Source organism: Nansenia antarctica (genome assembly GCF_963989245.1).
Source record: "Nansenia antarctica genome assembly, chromosome: 1".
NCBI classification, from domain to species: domain Eukaryota; kingdom Metazoa; phylum Chordata; class Actinopteri; order Argentiniformes; family Microstomatidae; genus Nansenia; species Nansenia antarctica.
Genome location: NC_137674.1, coordinates 94,329,092 through 94,347,356, shown reverse-complemented (window position 1 = coordinate 94,347,356; position 18,265 = coordinate 94,329,092).

Sequence of the window (18,265 nt, the reverse complement as noted above, 5' to 3'; positions counted from 1 at the left end):
GTAGTGGAAAAGCGCCAAGAGTGGTGTTGAAGGTGTCAGACTGTGGCTGGATCGGGAAGCGTTGAGTCAGCAACATGTAGCCTAGTAGATTAGCTGGACCATGAGGCACGTCTGTGAGTTTTCTTACTCATATGGACAGAATTGCTTTGGTGTTGAATATGATGTCCGGGGGATGGCTAAATTATTAAACATTTTGATAAGTTAATACAAAGGAAATTGCTCCTGCGTTCATTCTTTTTACAGCTTATCATTACTGCAGGCATACTGGCACTGTAAACATTTTGTTTCTCACACTGGAGCTTAAACATGTCATTTGAATTTCATTCTAATGGAAAAATAAATAATGAGGTGAACTAATCAATAACAATATTGACCTGAACTCCAGACAAAGAGTTTTGGAGCAAGTTGGAGTCCCTGTGGGGTTGTCTCCAACCAGGAGCACAGGTGCAGATGCAGATGTCCTCTGATCTGAAACTCCAGTCACATCTCCTTCTCCTGTTGGGATCTCTGAGGTGAACATCATTCTCATCAGGGCTGTACTCCTCTGAATCCTGGTACCCATGTCTGAGAACAGAACATCTATGCTGCACAAAAACAGTGAAGTAGACTTGTGTAACTACACTCATTTACTCGTTTAAGATCATGTGATCAGGTCAGAAAAACAATATGATGGTTTTAAGCAAAGAAGTCAAAAGAGCCCTTACATCTATTACTGGCAACCTGTCTTTCAGCCTCCCATTAAAACAGAATTCAGAAACTAGATGAAAATTGAGACAGCAAAAGTCTTTGAACTACACTCACTGAACACTTTTTAGGAACACTATACTGATACTGGGTAGTGGTAGAAAAGAAAGAAAAAATACTTAATTCTTCCTTCTTCTAGCATTATGACTGCCAACGGCCCCTGGCCCGAGCAGAGATTACTTTTCTTGTGCTGACTGATGGATTGATGATTCACTTAGATGATTCACTATTTAGGAGGGAAAAAAAGAAACGTGTTTGGTGAGTGTATATCCTTTCAGAGTACCGCACACTCTTGGATAGTAGTGTTACCTCAGAAGATGAATTAACATGCCATCATTGATTATGTTAATTTTATTACAAATGTGGTCCTTTCTCATGGATCGATGGGCATAAAATCAATTTGAAACTATTACCTAATTTACATCAAAACAAGCAGTGAAACAAAATGTACTAGCAAGCTTGAGAACTGTAATCACTGAGTTTTGAGGATGTAATTAGATAGATAAGATGGCAACATTGTAAACAACAGTATCTTCAGATTTAGAAATGGATTAATGAGTACTGCAAACTCATTAGTAGGCTCTCTCCTTGCCACCCTGTGCACAGAGTATGACTTTATTGTTGAAACATCTTTGTCTCTAGACTATTTCAAGTTGTTCCTCACTAATGTAAATCTATTTGAACGTTAATAGCTTAGAAATAATGTGATACTGACATACTCCATGACTAGCACATCACAAGTCTCTTAATCAATAAAAAACTATTGAAGTATGAATGAATGAATGAATGAATGAATGAATGGACTTTATTGTCATTGCTACAGTACAGGTACCAAACAACGACATTTAGGAGGGGTGGCTCCCCTGGTGTTAGGAAACGGAAAAAAAAAAACTTTTAAAAAAAAATCACAAGAAGGGAAGGAGCTGGTTTACATAAATAAAGGCTATGTACACAATCCACAATCCATGATGTATGTTTCTTCTTTTGCCCTATGTTCTGTGTATAGGCGGATTCCAGAATAAGAGATATTTACCATTTGGACTTGGTGATAAAAGGAGAAGCACTTTATAGTGATATATGACACTGCCGACCACCTCGTTAATCCTGAATTAGCATTCTTGACAACCTTCGGCAGAAAGTAACAACAGCAACCATTTACAACACTGTTAGGAGTACTGGTCACCCTCCTGAGCCAGGAAGCATGTTTACAACCAGTGGGGTAGAGAGGAGTCTGTAATCGTCCAGTGGTATTATATTCATAGTTGATTTGTGCCTTCATTCTTGCACTACAAACCACAGACCTGCAAACAATTCCTCCTTAATTTCAATACTTTGTTTCCAGATAGGCCTGCCTTGTGTCCTTTCCTTTCAAATGGGTACTTAAACATAGTCTGATATAACACATTCTTTTTTATAATAGTACTATTATAAATAGTAGTAATTGTCCTAACCCTAACCCTAACTGTAACCTTAACCCTAATCCTAATAATCTTAGCACCTATGTATTTTTTATTCTCATTGTACTTTAACCTTTTTGGGTGTAATCATTTAGTATTCAGGAGTGCATAAAATACAAACAACACGGTTTACAAACTCAGTTTGCTTATTTAGTGTTATACAACAGTTAGTTCCGACCAAGTAATTTGATTGGACAAGAGGCATTCCATGAGTGCTGATATACAGTACTGGCACTACAGCACTGGGACCTTTAACTATATGTATCACTCCGCCGCACAGGTGTTCTATTAAATGACCGTTAATTAGACTACATGTTTGTGTTCAGGTTACTAGGCAACAGTCCAAGTTCAGTTGTGGAACATTTTTTTTTTTCAAATCATAATCTGTTGTCGCTTATTACTGTTAACTAATAAATCGCGCTGTAGAACTGTTGTATAAAAGCAATATCACACTCGAGGTCGTGCTGTTATACTGAATATCAGCATGGCTGTGATTGTCTTCGGTACTCGGCCTGCGGCCTTGTACCTACGACCGAATCACGGCCGTGCTGATATTCAGTATAACACACTCCCTCTCGTGTGATATTGCTTAAATGTCTGCCATAAATAACCACTCTGGACGTGCAGTGGTGGCTGTGAGCACATATACAAGTCATACATATTTGATGCTAATCGATGTATCTAATGTATTCTGTAAATTGAAGCATCCCTTAAGGCTTGGCATTGCAAGACAGATGTGCTGTTAACCCCAGTTAACCCCCCAGCAGTCCAGTGGCCTCGATTTAGCTTCACATCTCATCAGGTCAGATTCTGACCAAAACACTGGAAAAAGGGATTTAATGCAACGCGTATGTACTTATGGACTAATGCGGTATTGAAGCAGGCAAGTGAAGCGTCAGTTGCCGGAAAAAATCGAACAAATATATTTGACTGCTCAATTATAGGTTTGATTCTAGGGTAAAGTTCACAAGATTCTGAGGCAGAACCCCAAATGAATCAATTTTCCTAGAATTGTCTCTTTCTAATGCAGTGAGGTGAAAATGACATTTCATCACAGTAATGACAGTTATTAGGGTGCATTATTTCCGCAATGTGTGTGTGCCATTTCTCAGACCAAATGGGAAAATGCTTCATTTCATTAATCTACATATAGTACCTGACATTGCTCAATATAGACTACATTTAAAATAGATTTATTTTTACAGCAATCCACACACAATACCCCATAACGACAAAGCCTTCAACTAGCTCAAAGCCCAGAACACGTCCGATTGGAGATGTTACTCTGTGATTTCCAAATGCTGAGGACACGTGTTCCCGCACACATTGCACGGTTGACTTATGTAATAGCAATTATTCCCCAAAAATTGCCTAGGTTACACAGCTGAATTTACAGTACCCAACATCCTCTGTGTCATGAAGATCCAGTCATCTTGTCACTGATTGTCATTTCTTGGCCTGCAAGATTTTCAATGATCAAAAGCTTAGTCAAAAGAGTTCTCAATCACTCAGTGTTTTTGTTGATACAAGACATCTGTGAGACATCTGTTCAGCAAGAGCCGATCCAGCAGATATGTCAACATCAGAAGATGTGCTTTAGACACTCTGGGCCAACCCTGATACACACTGCTGCTGCTACTCATATCTTAGTGAACATCATAATGTCATTACATGATCTTGCAATGCTGCAATGATGAGTAATGAAAGTTATGAATTAGAGTAGTGGAGAGAATGTCGGCCAAGGCGAGCCTCAAGTGAGCATTATTGTTCTCCGGGAATGTTATGATTTATTGCTCTCTACAACACAGAGCAGATTTATGAATAATTTATGAATCTAGCACTAGAAAATTAAAAGAGTCCATTTGATGTCATTGAGACCATAGAGAGCAAATGTATGACTGTCGCTATTCTTAGCATGAAAACATAAATTCATATCACACTTTGGCCAACTCGCGGCCACATAAATGAAACATAACATTAGTTATGATAGTACAGCTGGTTCACATTCATCACATGTTCAAGTTTACATTTCCTCCATAGCATTCAACAGTTGTGGCTTCGTCTTTATGTGGTCATACCACCCACCACCACTAGCCTCCACCTGCTCATCGCTCTGTATGTAACCTACCTATAATAAGTCATGGGTTCCCCAAAATATACATTGTTAAACTGATATATCCTGGGCGCTTAGGTGGCGTAGCGGGTTGACCATGTAACCGCAGGGTCCCCGGTTCGATTCCGGCCGGGGACATATCCTGCATGTCATCCCTCCTCTCTCTCTCACCCATCCTTCCTGTCTAAATCTCTACTATATCTGTCAATAAAAAATGAAAAATATGAGTGGGACTGCCCCACTCAGAAAAAATTACTTAAAAAAAAAAAAAAAGATATATCCTGACTGAAATACATAAGTGAACGTTTTGGCAAAATACAACTTCTGGTGTGTTCATTTAATTAACACAGTCATTAGATTAGGAGTATCAGTAACTCACTTTTTAATAATCCCCCCTGTGGTGGAGATATGGTAATGTACGCTGCATCACGCTGCAAATGTACATGACAGTGATAAAGAGTATCTGTTTCAGAATGAATTTCAACACAAGGTCACCTCAGAGAATTTGAGCTATTATCTCTACCTGTAGACATAACACATGACAATGTTATAATTCAATGTTATCTTGAATGTCATTCATCCAATATTTGACATGTCTGGGTGAGTATGAGAGACAAACTATAACAGTGAATAACCCCTCTGGACAGGTAGGATCTCCACAGATCAGCCACACTGTTTTCTAGAAGTGGCCCTCGATGACCTTTATTGACCCATTTGATCACAGCTGACAGGTGACACTAGCAGCAGCCCCTTCAGAGAAATGGCAGTCTTTGCCAGTGAACCGTGACGGTTCAACACCAATACCAATAACCGTTTTTTCTGAATGCTTAAATACTAGCAACGATTCTTGAAACACTATCTCTGAAACCATTAACACAAGTAGCCAATGCATTTACCAAGTGTACCAAACTGAACGCATGTTCTCTGCTTTACACTCAATTTCAACACACTTTTCTCTCTGCACTGTCTCGTCTACTGAAACACAATAGAATTAGGATGAAGCAGCTGTACAGTGTCCCTTTCGAAAGAAATTGTGAACTCAGACTGTATCTCAGACTGTAAAACAACTGAGATGTGCAGGTCAGCTATACTATCCTATCATTGGTGCTGGATCTGGAAATGTATGGTGCTACATCATATTGACTGATACCTGTCTTTCCGTTCTGTGCTACATTGTTTTGTCTTGTCTCTTTTAGAGAGGCATGGAGCTAGAAGCAGATGCAGTCCATCATATGTGACAGGTTTCAACCTTGCAAAATCAAGGGGCTGCAGCAGAAATGTCATTGACACTATGCTATCATCAACTACCCGGGTCAACGTGGTAGCAACATAACAATGTGTGCGGCTATTAGTCAAAACAGTGTCCTTCACCATCATGCAATCCTAGGCCCATACAACACTGCACACATTATCACATTTCTGGACACCCTTTAAAGACTAATTCCTAAAAGGTCTACCTTTACGTTTACACAGGCATGTTGTTGAAGTAGAACTGCAATGAGTTGAGGTATATACAGGACCGCAAACCGCGTTATTAGATAAAAAGACCAAAACAATTATTGTGATTAACAGGATTTAGTGTTTGTTTGAATAGCACATAATGCTATTGTGTGTGTAAACAGATATTATGAGTAAATCAAGACTGACAATATCAAAGCATGCTTGATTACAAAGAAAACATATGGAGATTATGTTTTAAAACACCCTACTGCATCCATCAAGCCCTAGCTGCATAACCCGACTGTAGCCATCTGGTGTAGATTGCAGGCCCTGTCTGTCTGTCACAGGAACATTGATATAGATTGTTTTATGAGGACCTCTGTGCTGCAGAGAGGGAGTGAACAGTTACAACATTCAAGGTCCCACCTACTGTTAATTTATTTAACCAAGGGCATTAGCTCCCTGTGCTACATTAAGTCCATCTGTTCTGAGGACTGGTGAGGTCTGGGGAGAGAGAGCACTAATCACTGTACTGTTCAAAGTCGTTACAACCAGGATTGATTATGGATCAACATGTAGCTGTACACGGCTGATTTGAACAGTGCAATTAGCAAACCCAGATGTGGGGACTAATGTTTATGAATGCTGGGAGAGACACACACAGAAACGGTCTGGGCAGGGAAGGTCTGGGACATTATTTGTTTACAAAAACACTATTGTTTGGATTCATGTGTATGCATATGCAAATGAAGAGGGATGAGCTCTTAGCTGAGATACCATGGGGACTGTAGTATCTATCGACCAATGCTTCTCTGTCACATACACTGAACAAACATATAAACGCAACACTAATGTCTAATCAGCATCTGGATATGCCACACATGTCAGGTGGATGGATTATCCCGGCAAAGGAGAAGTGCTCACAGATTTAAACACATTTGTGAACACAATTTGAGAGAAATAGGTATTTTGTGTACATACTGTAGGTCATAGGCCACATACATGTAGGTCTTTGATTTCAACTTGTGAAAAATTGGAGCAAAAACAAAAGTGTTGTGTTTATATTTTTGTTCAGTGTAGTTATAGTAGGATATTGCAATCATACAGCAGCAGACAACTACAATGAAATCCTAACAATATGAGTTAACAGAATACGTATAACCCCCAATGGTGCCCTCATTATTTCACTAACACTCTCTCACTCTCACTACCTTGGTTCAAACAATCCATTGAGGATCATCCAAACCAATCACCTTCTCATATGCCAATATCTCAGAATGTATGGTACAATTCCCTGACATAGATCGCATGTGTACATAAGCAATTAGCTAGGCTCATTGGCTCAAATAGAGTGAAGAAAGCAGCATCCGCACACTCAAATCTGCGCAAAAATCATTAATTTATTGCAAGCTTTCGGTCATAGACCTTCTTCAGGCATACCAGGTGAAAAAAAAAGACTGGGAGCCTAGATTAGCAAAGGGGTAACTGTTTGTACCATTATTTGTGGTATTTTCCTCCAGAGTTTGGGGTTTTGTGGACTCACAGTGGTATTGATTTGAGTGTACATAAATGCTCTGGCATGATGGGGTTGGTTCAGTGGTCGACCACTAATGGCAATGTAATTGGTTTATGATTTACAAAGACGCATGAAGCTGTGACAACCTTAGCTCCATATATATGCTAAATACATATTACACTCTAACATCACACAAAAGGTCCTTTCCCACAGCTCAAATGGCTGAATTCTCCACCTACTGTAGCATTGGAGTATTGATTTTTTAAATCTCTGCTGCTCCATTCCAACCAAATCTGTGAAGTGAACATCTATGGACCAGCCCACCAGAAAAACACTGCCTCTGCACGGCTGTACTATGTTCTGGTAACCCCTTGTTGCCAGGGCAAACACAGTTGCTAGGTATGTCTGAAGATTCAGGGAGTCCAAACATCTTCAGCCAAGGCCTAAATGAAATTAACCTAGGTTGTGGTCCATTGCTTAGGCAGTAATAAGATAATGTAAATCAATAGAATTGAAATGTGATTTTGCCTTCCCCTATCTTGGACTGCAACCAACTATGAAAGGCTAAAATACCAATATCAACCTTATCAAAAAGAAAAGACACATTTTCTAATCCCATATATTTCCAGTGTTATACTGTAGGCACACCAGATTTTGAGACAATGAGTGATAAAAAGGGGGATTCAGTATGTAAGGGAAACAGATAACACCATTCATTCATCAATCGGAGTGCACAAAAAGAACTTGCTGTTCGTGAGAATATAAAATTAGAAGTGTTGTGTATGCGCAATACTATACTGTCTCTTCAAAAACACCCCATTAGAGAGGAGGGGGGTGGAGGAGATGGCTCTAAACATGTTTCCATGACAACCGCAGAACAACTGCCTTGTTACCGTAAACTAATTTTTTCCTGCATGGCCAGGTCATGCTGCAGGGCCATGACTAATTCACCTGTGAGCAAATTAGTCAGTAGAGTCAGTTTACACTGTGTTCCCTATCCTCAATGCTCAGATCACAATCTCGTATTGTGAATTGTATAGGGGACCAAAATAAACATTCTCAATCAATTCTCAATCAATCACTGTTCCTGCTGTCACCCACCAGATGTTTGTTTCATAAGCTCTGGTATTCAGTTGTTATGGTGCTTATACATTCTCAAAGTTGCATGTTCGATCTCCACAAAAGCAACGTAACATCCAGCCCCTACAGATGATCACTCAACCCACAGGTTTTGATTTATTGTATTTATTTGACCTCTATTTAACCAGATAAAATCAATTGAGAACAAAGTGATCTTGTGAGAACAAAGTGATCAGGTGACCTTCGCTCCTCCCACATCTGAGCTGATCTGCTCCATAATGTGATACGTTACTGTTACCATGTTTATAAATCAGCTGTCCTCTCTGACCTATCGCTGTCCATCTGCACAATCACTAAGACTCGGCTATCTTGTGTTTCAGGTTGCCTAGGGGAACACCTGTGTTTGATACCAGTCCTTATTCCATTCCATGCATTTCAATGAGCCCATCCTCTGATTTCTGCCTCCACCAGCCTCCACTGTTGCCATTCTGATCAGACTAGCCCCTCTCTTACGTGATGTTTTTCTTAGGGATGAACTGGTTTCCCAGTGAGTCACCCGACATGCCAGGAAGGACAACTGTTCTTGTGGCTAATGCACACTGCCCAGGCTGTTGCTCATTTGACAATGTATTGCCCTTGTGACCCCTTGTGAAAAGGCGTTCTATTGTATTCTGGAAGCCGTACAGTCATGTTAAAAAAGTCTTTAAAACCTTTGTCTTTTTCAACTTATTTAAACATTTGCTGATGTTTAGCTAACATTTGATCTTCATTTTAACAATATTAAGAGATGGGGGTGATATAACAAAACAAATAAAACAGCCTTTTTATCTTTTAAAAATTACTTGACAAATGTAATTACCGGTAATAGAAATGCAATTTTCTTGTGAGGATAAAGTCTCCCCACATGTATTACTACAAAGATGCCTAAAATTGGAATAAAGTGCACCACATCAGAACATCCTTAGAGGATTTTGGAGGAGCCTGTCTTATTTAAACCTCAGACATTAAAAGATGTCCCAGATATTAAACTTAATTTTACTTTAGTTTGCTCATGATTATTGAAGTGAGTGGTATCACCATGGCGAGATCAAAAGAGCTCTCTGAGGCCTTCAGAAAGAAGGTTGTAGATGCATTTGAGTCTGGGAAGGGATTTTAGAAGATCTATAAACAATTAGAAATCAGCCATTCCACTGTCCGGAAATGTTGCCTTCCTAGCGGACCCATTTGGGTTTACAAAACAGCTGCTAGGGCAGAAGCGCAGAGGCCAGCTCACCTGCTCCAAAGCTGAAATCGACCCCCAACTAAGAGACACCTTCAGTGACGACTCCAGGGAGCAAGATCTGGGCCACTGCAGGGCCTTAATTAATCCATCTGCACCAACTCTGGACTTTGAAAGGAGAGCCCAGCTGGAAGGAGGTCAAGAAGGTAGTCAAGAAAACAAAAGCAAGCTCAGCCCTAGGACCGTGTGGAGTACGGAAGTGGCTGGGACTACCTTGGGGTCTGAGCAGTATCACCCTGTACAGGTAGAACAACATGCTGAAGCTCCCTATCAGCAGCCTAAATGAAGAATTCAAGGTGACCTGTACTAGGGAGGTTCTGCAATACAGAGAATCCTGCGACCCAAAAGTCTCTCAGACTGGTATCGCGGTCAGGACAGGAAGGAAGTGGAGGGCAGCAGAGGCTGTGGATGTTGCTGAGTCACGGCTAAGGCACAAGGTGCTGGTGGGTGCAGTGACTCGTGGAAGGGCTGGCCTGGGTAGTAACAAAACACCACGCGGGTGGGCCATTCCCTTTGCAGGGCCTACGATATGCTTGGCATCACAGGGGCCAGTAAGCGAAGGGCCACCAAGTTGGCCACCGAGGCAGCAGAAGTTGCCTCTAGGTGGCTGTGGATCAGGAGAGGAGAGCCATGGGTAAGGTAGTGCTACCTGGACATGCCAGGGCTTGATCAACCTCGGTTGGGTCACCTAGGTGACGGAGTCTAATAGTCAAAAGACCCAAAACTCCCAATGAAGCCAGGTTCTATTACTGATGATGTGTCCAGGTGCATCACAAGATGATGTGTTTCATAAGTAACAATTTGTCCAATCGTTATTTGTGATTACTTGTGTCTCTGTGTCAGTGGACCTTTGCTGACACATTCCTGGCCACTCTAATGAGCCCATGACTGAGTAAGGGAGTAATGCTCATCGGGGGTCTGTCCCCAAAAGCAGATAACTGGGTTTCAATGTGACTACCTCAGCCTGTGTTTTCAATGAGCCATGAGCCTGGTGGGGAGAGTTATGGTTTTCCACTCCATTTCTCCCTGAATGGCTCACATGCTCTGGGCAGCTTCAGGGCTTTAAGCAGGCAGTGATCCCTTCTGGGTCGGCTGGGCAATCAGGGGCCATTTTCCCCTCCCTTTTTATAACCCATCAACAGACGGACAGGAAAAACATGGAGTGAAGTCAAACAGAATTACACAAAGAGAGAAGTTTCCCTCCATGTGAGTTCTCTATGGTCATGCATCAATTTGTCTGCCCCATCCCTACACTCTCCACAAATCTTTCTGTCTGTCTAATCGTGGGGAGCTCATTATGGGGGTTCCAGCAGACACAGATGGCTTTCAGGAAGAGGAGACTCCTAGGAAATGTCACTGTCTGAAGTGGCCCCGTGCCAATTGGATTGAATGGACCAATAACTCAAATCATATTCAATTACAGAGACTGTTTAGAACACACATCATCTTCTATTGCAGACTTAAAATGTGCTACGATTTATTTCAATGTGATGTCCTGCTAATGGCATATTACAAGCTTTCTGTTCCTTCAATAAAATGCACCACAGGGACGAGAGCGGAATCTCAGTGGGAGCAGGCGGAGGTCCCTTTGGAGCATTAGAGAGGAGGCCAAGTGAAAGAAACATTTGCACATGCGTCTGAATTTATGCGTTGTTTACCCCCTGTGATCAGAATGTGCTGAAAAAAAACAGGGAAGGAAATGTTGGAAATTACACAAAGCAGCACAATTTTTGTTGTTGCAAATATTTTAGCATGTGAAAACTGTCATCAATTCACCTCATGGATGAGTCTAACCCATGAAAATGCCAGAGGCGAATTTAAATTATTTCAATGCAGTTATTTGCAGTTCAAAGGTGGAAGGAAAAGAAAGCCTCAAAGGTGTTCCTTTGAGAAATGATAGCGTTTGAGACCTTACCTTCTATCCATGGATATGTTGTCTTAAATGATATAAAATGTGCATTCATTCAGTAAAGCCAAGTGTGGAAGAACCATGGAAAGATTCTGGGCACACAGGACTTCATAATTACAGTAATAGTAGTAATGTAGCTTAGTAATTACATGTATTCAATTCAGTCAATGCCAAGCAGCAGCTGTGGTCCTTTCTGAGACCAAGCTCAAACTCTGCATCACTCAAGGTGAACTAGACAACATGCTGGCATTCATGTTCTATGCTCAGCTACATGAAGATAAGGAAGAAGAGGAATATACACTTAATACCCATTATATCGGAGCAGAGTAATTACAAGAGACATAAAGTGTGTGTGTCTGTCTGTCTGTGTGTGTGTGTGTGTGTGTGTGTGTGTGTGTGTGTGTCTGTCTGTGTGTGTGTGTGTGTGTGTGTGTGTGTGTGTGTGTGTGTGTGTGTGTGTGTGTGTGTGTTTCTGTTAGCTAAGCAGCTATTATAATTGGGAAAGGCCTCAATGCTAATTACTTTGTCTACTTTGTCTACCTTCTTCGGTCAGGTCCAAAGATGTTGTCCAAGAGGATTGTTGTGAACCGAATAATGTCAGTAAGAGGAAAGGGGTCTCAATGTGGATTAATATTTTCTGAATGAAGGCTATAAAATGAACATGTATGAATATGTATAGCTATGATTGTATTTAAAAGAATATTTTTTATAATAAAAGATTTTAAAAAAAGAAGAAAAAAAAAGAGCCGCCGTCTAATGATCGCAAGGTTGGCAGATCGGCGGTTCGAGCCCCGGCTCGCTACATGTCGAGGTGTCCTTGGGCAAGACACTGAACCCCAAATTGCTCCCAGTGAGCGGGCCCGCGCCTTGCATGGCAGCTTGCCGCCATTGGTGTGTGTGAATGGGTGAATGAGAGGCCGTGTGTATGTGTATGTGTGTGTGTGAATGGGTGAATGAGAGGCCGTTGTAAAGTGCTTTGGATAAAGGCGCTATATAAGTGCAGTCCATTTACCATTTACCACTCTCTTCTTCCATTAAGACTCATGCCATAACACTGAGTCATTTTTTTTAACTACAGACATAGCTATTAACATTCATTGCACCCATCTCAAATGTTGAAGCTTTTTAGATGATTTAGGAAGGAGAAATAACTTACTCAAACAAATGTCTTTTTAGAGACTTGTATTATAGTAATTGGATATTACTTTTTACTGTTTAGCTCATTCTATTCTCATCCTCTGTCTAACCACACATTTCACTACTTTAATGATGAAATGACAGCCCTTTAACCCTCTTACACGAATGGCTTCTGTTCAAATACAGAACGCATCAAACTTCGCTAAATCTAATCAGTCCCTGTATGAGTCAGCAAATTCTATGGCTAGCGGTTACAATGGTGAAGTCATTTTTTTGTAAATCCTTTGGGCCCCATTATTCCATGTAGTACTAATAGGATGGGAGGATGGTTTGCTGACAGATGGCCACTTATATGGGCAATGAATTGTGAAAAAGGTAGGAAGCACTGTCTGTTTTTTGGGCGTAGATTCCAACTGAGCAAGGGCAGGATCATACCCATACAAGTGTCTTTGTTTAAGCAGTAGACGATGATTTGCAAGCACTTGTAGAAAGATATTGTTCTGATTTCTTTCTCAGATCTATAATCATTATGAACTGATGGATGGTCTTAACTGTGAGACTACATATGTTGGCTGGTAGTGCTACTTTTTTCTTATTGTATTTGTATTTATTGTATTTTATTTATGTTCCTACTTGAGTTGTGTTTTCTTTATTCCTGTCACACAGAGAGTGTTATATTCTGCTGGGAGAGATTGCCTGCTGCTTTTGCCTGCTGAGTATTCCCATTACCACCCTTTATCCTTCCAACAATACGAATGACTATGAGCACACCACATCTGTGGAAATGCTTTTTCATTTTTAATTAATTGTGTCTGTCTATCTGAAGACAACACCCCCTCTGGACCAATGGAAACAAATGATTGCTTCCTGCATCTGTTGAACTCCTCTGGAGCGGTTACCATTCTGCCTGTATAGCAGTCCTGGTCTTCAATTACATTGGCAGGGGGTACTCTATCAAACTCCTCCATAGATGCGTCACTGGACCATTGACAATTTCTAGAAATGCTGCTGTCTTGCTGATAGTGTGCATGGAAATGCCTTTCGTACTTGTTCTTTCACATTGAAATGAATGTTCAGGAAAGGTTGTGTGAGCTCACGCTATCTATAACCTGATATGATATCTTCCAATGGAGCACAATTATAGTTAATGATCCTTTATAAAACCCAAGCAGTTGTTCATTGTCACTGATCTGCAAAATAGGATCAACATTTGTCACCATGACTCTGTCATGGGAAATATGACACCATGCACACACTATGCATGTTTAAGAATGACATATAGGTCGAAATGATTTAGAATAGTATTACCTCAATGTAGTGAAGGCAGTTTGAAACCAAGCTAACGTGATGAGCATCCTTGCCTGAAATCTAAACAATTGCAGTGGTCCCTGAGGAGTACTCCCCCCCACACACTCTGAACAATACCCCCCCCCCCCCCCCCACATGGGATAGAATGACTCTCAGTATCCCCCCCCCCCCCTCAGTCACTGTGGACAATCCAATTTATCCTTTGCACTACTGCTGGTTGCACACCCCTGGTCAATGTGATCACTCTGTACCCTTTGCACTACTGCTGTTTACAATACTACCATTGCACATACCACATTGCACATACCTCTTTTTTATATAACCTCTATTTATACATCTGTACATACCATACTGTACATAGCTACCATAACTGTACATAGCCCATAACTGAATATACCTCTAACTACCATACTTGCCTACTGTACCTATCACTATCATTGTCATTTTTTCTATCATGTTTTATCACTATTTGCATAGAGGAAACTCAGTTACATCAGCGTTTTGTATTAGTGGGGGTAATATGTACAACATTTTAGGGTAATCGTTCACTTTTTCATAAAAGCACGAAACACTTGTACAGTTTGTTGTCCTGAACATTTTCAGACGTGGAGCCCTCGAAAAAACTCCTCCTAGTGGCCATGGGGGCCATTTTCCTTTCCGCCATAGCCGAATTGTGTATTTTGCTTCATATCTCAAGACGGGCTTCATCGATGTTGAGTTGGCTGCTGGTGCGATTATAGAGTGAATGAATGAATGAATGATCTTTATTGTCATTGTAACAGGTGCAACAAAATTTAAATGCAAGCCCTAGGTTCGAACAATCAAACACAGTCCTAAGATAATAAAAAACAAGAATGAGACATAAATAGACATAAGGCATGATACTGAAGCGCCTGCCTGAGCACAGCCGTATGAAGTGTTTGTAGCCAGGGTGGTGTGGGTCCTTGAGGATTTTGACTGCCTTGTTGAGACATCGGGAGTTGTACAGTTCTTCCAGGGAGGGGAGAGGGCATCCGATGATCTTCCGGGCCGAGTTGACGACCCTCTGGAGCGCTTTCCTCTCTGCGGCTGTGCAGCTGAGGAACCACACGCAGATGCAGTACGTAAGGATGCTTTCCACGGAGCAGCGGTAGAAGGACACAAGCAGGTCTTGTCTGAGGTGGTAGTTTCTGAGTATTCTCAGGAAGTAGAGTCTCTGCTGTGCCTTCTTGACGGTCACCGTGGTGTTGGTTCTCCAGGTCAGGGCATCCTCCAGGTGGACGCCCAGGAATCTGAAGACTGAGACTCTCTCCACGCAGCCCCCATCGATGACCATATGACGGTCTTCTTCCTCCTGTAGTCCACAATCATCTCCTGGGTCTTTAGCTTGTTCAGCTGCAGGTTGCTTTGCACATGACTGACAGCTGCTCCACCTCGTCGCGGTACGTGGCCTCGTCACCTTCAGAGATGCAGCCCACCAGAGAAGTCGTCAGCGAACTTGATGATGGCGTTGCTGGGGTGGACGGCGATGAAGTCGTGGGTGTAGATGGAATAGAATAGGGGACTCAGCACGCAGCCCTGGGGGGATCCGGTGCTGAGGCTGATGGCTGTGGAGGTGTGGGGGCCTATCCTGACCCTCTGGGGGCGGTCAGACAGGAAGTCCTTGGACCACCGGCAGAGGAGGTGGTCTAGTCTGAGGTCTAGGAGTTTGGGCACCAATCTGTCGGGTAGGATGGTGTTAAATACCGAGCTTAAGTCCACGAAGAGCAGCAGTGCGTAGCCCCCCCCCATCTCTCCAGGTGGGACAGGGTAGAGTGGAGAGTTGTGGCGATGGCATCCTCCGTGGACCTGTTAGCTCTGTAGGCAAATTGAAAAGAATTGTGAAGCGCTCCACAGTAGACATAACTTCCTCCGGTATGCTGTTTGGAGCCTGTGACAGAGCCATGAAGGCCTCTGTTGCCATGTCATAGGCATTCCAGGTTTCCCATGCTGCCTTCTTGCCCCTGGTTGCAAATGCAGACACTGTCACAACTAGTAAAAGCATGGAAGACAGGAAGAGCCTTTGATTTGATCTCATGGATGGGTATGTACCTGAAGTTCTTACTAGTCCCAAACGCCACCCACAGCTCCTCAATGTCCAGCTCAGACACGTGTGCAATGGCTAGGACCACAACACAACTGTGTCCACAGTGTGCAGGATGATCTTTCTATACCCCTTTCTTGTAGCATCCGCCACATGGAGTAGCATCCTAGTATCTGCTATCCTCATGTGTGCAAGGGGAAAGATGATGTGTCTAGTAGTGGGTGAGTTGACAGAGCATTGGGTCCGTCCGTACCTGGAAACAACTTGTTTGGTCGTTGACATTTCCACAAGGTTCCTGGCCAGGAAGTGAAACAGTTCTGTTTTGTTTTCATCCACTCTCAGGAAGCCTTTCCAGTTGTTTGGTAGCCTATCTTGTTTTTTCCATCCACTCTTGTTCTTGTGCCCGTTCCTCGCTTCTGCCTTGTCTGGGACTTTAAGCTGTTTGCTTCATAGCAGTCCCACACCACATCCACTCTGTCAACACTTTCCAAGTAAGGTGCAACAACTGAAATACCTACATTTATAGCCTAATAGACAATTCTGGACCTAGAGAACTATAGTAAATAAATGATTACATGAAATATATTATGAAAATGGAATATGCATATTCTCAGATACTGCGATTTCATTTTAATCATTCTCATAACGTCACTGATTTCACCACTAACTATTCACCAGAACATTTTATGATGTAGTGTATGGTATCATTGTAATCCTTGATCTTCAAAACATGGGGGTAGACATCATTTGTTCAGTGTTATCATGTTTCGTTAAGGAGATATGAAGCAATATACATTATTCGGCTATGGCGGAAAGGAAAATGGCCGCCATGGCCGCCATGGCCACCTGAACACTTCATGATGTTGTATATGGTATCATTGTAATCCTTGACCTTCAAAACATAGGGGTAGACATAATCTGTTCGGTGTTATCATGTTTGGTTCAGGAGATATGAAGCAAAATACACAATTGGGCTATGGCGGAAAGGAAAATGGCCGCCATGGCCACTAGGAGGAGTTTTTGCGAGGGTTCCGCGTCTGAAAATGTTCAGGACCCCAAACTGTACAAGTGTACCAAGTTTTGTGCTTTTATGAAAAAGTGAACTATTTTTTCACATATTAGGCCTACTATATGAGAAAAGCCCGATAATGGCAAAGGGAGTAGTTTGGTATCACTACTCAAACATAGATTGGCAGGCTCTCCATCCTCTTCCACTGATTACAGAACGTCTTGACTTTGTGTGGAACTCTTTGACCCTCACAGTGTGTTTTGGTTTTCAAAACCCCACTCTCCTCTGAGTTAAAGAAATTCAAGTATCATTCCTGATTACAAAGGAGAATATTCCATTCTATATTCTAATAGAATATTTTAAGCTATGGGAAGAGTATGAGGCTGACCACAAGTCATGTGGGAATTGGAAAGGAACATAGATGAGACCTCTAACCACTGACAGAAATTGGCAGCACACTCTCAGATGACAGACAGGAAACGTGAGCTCTTCCCCTGGAATTCACATGAGTCTAAATAAGCCGATGAGAATCCAACTCCACTCCATGCACATCCCTTGCAGATTGATCCTGGCGGCCATGGTAGAGGGAGCTTGACATTTTGGCTATACCAGTGACTGCACATTATTCAAAGTCAAAGCACACACACACACACACACACAGTTACACGTACATTATGTAAACACACACACACACACACACACACACACACACACACACACACATGATTGACCCTCTTGTCGCTGCACTCAATTATTGTAATTATTTTTCAAATTATAATATCACACCAATTACCAGAAGTGCGGAATGTTGAATATGCTTTGGGAGATTTAGAGTTTATACTGTATGTTTCCCCAAGTGTGCTATTGAAAACTCTGAAAGCGTTTTGCTTTCATTTAGATTTCCCATTACCATCTGATTACTATCTGTATTGATCTCACAATGAGGAAAAAGCCCAATGACAGATACATTATGAAAATCAAACCACATTAACTGAAAGAAGAATCATGTAATGTTTCATAAACAGCCATTATGGGGCATTGAGGGGCTCTTGATACCGAAGGGGGCCATTAAGCTGCAGGTTATGAAATTATTGTTGTTTTGATATTTGCTCACGTTCCCTGCTTCTTCATATGTGTTTGCGTGTATGTGTTTGTATTAGTTTGTGTGTGTTTCTGTACAGAACCGTGTGTGTGTGTGTGTGTGTGTGTGT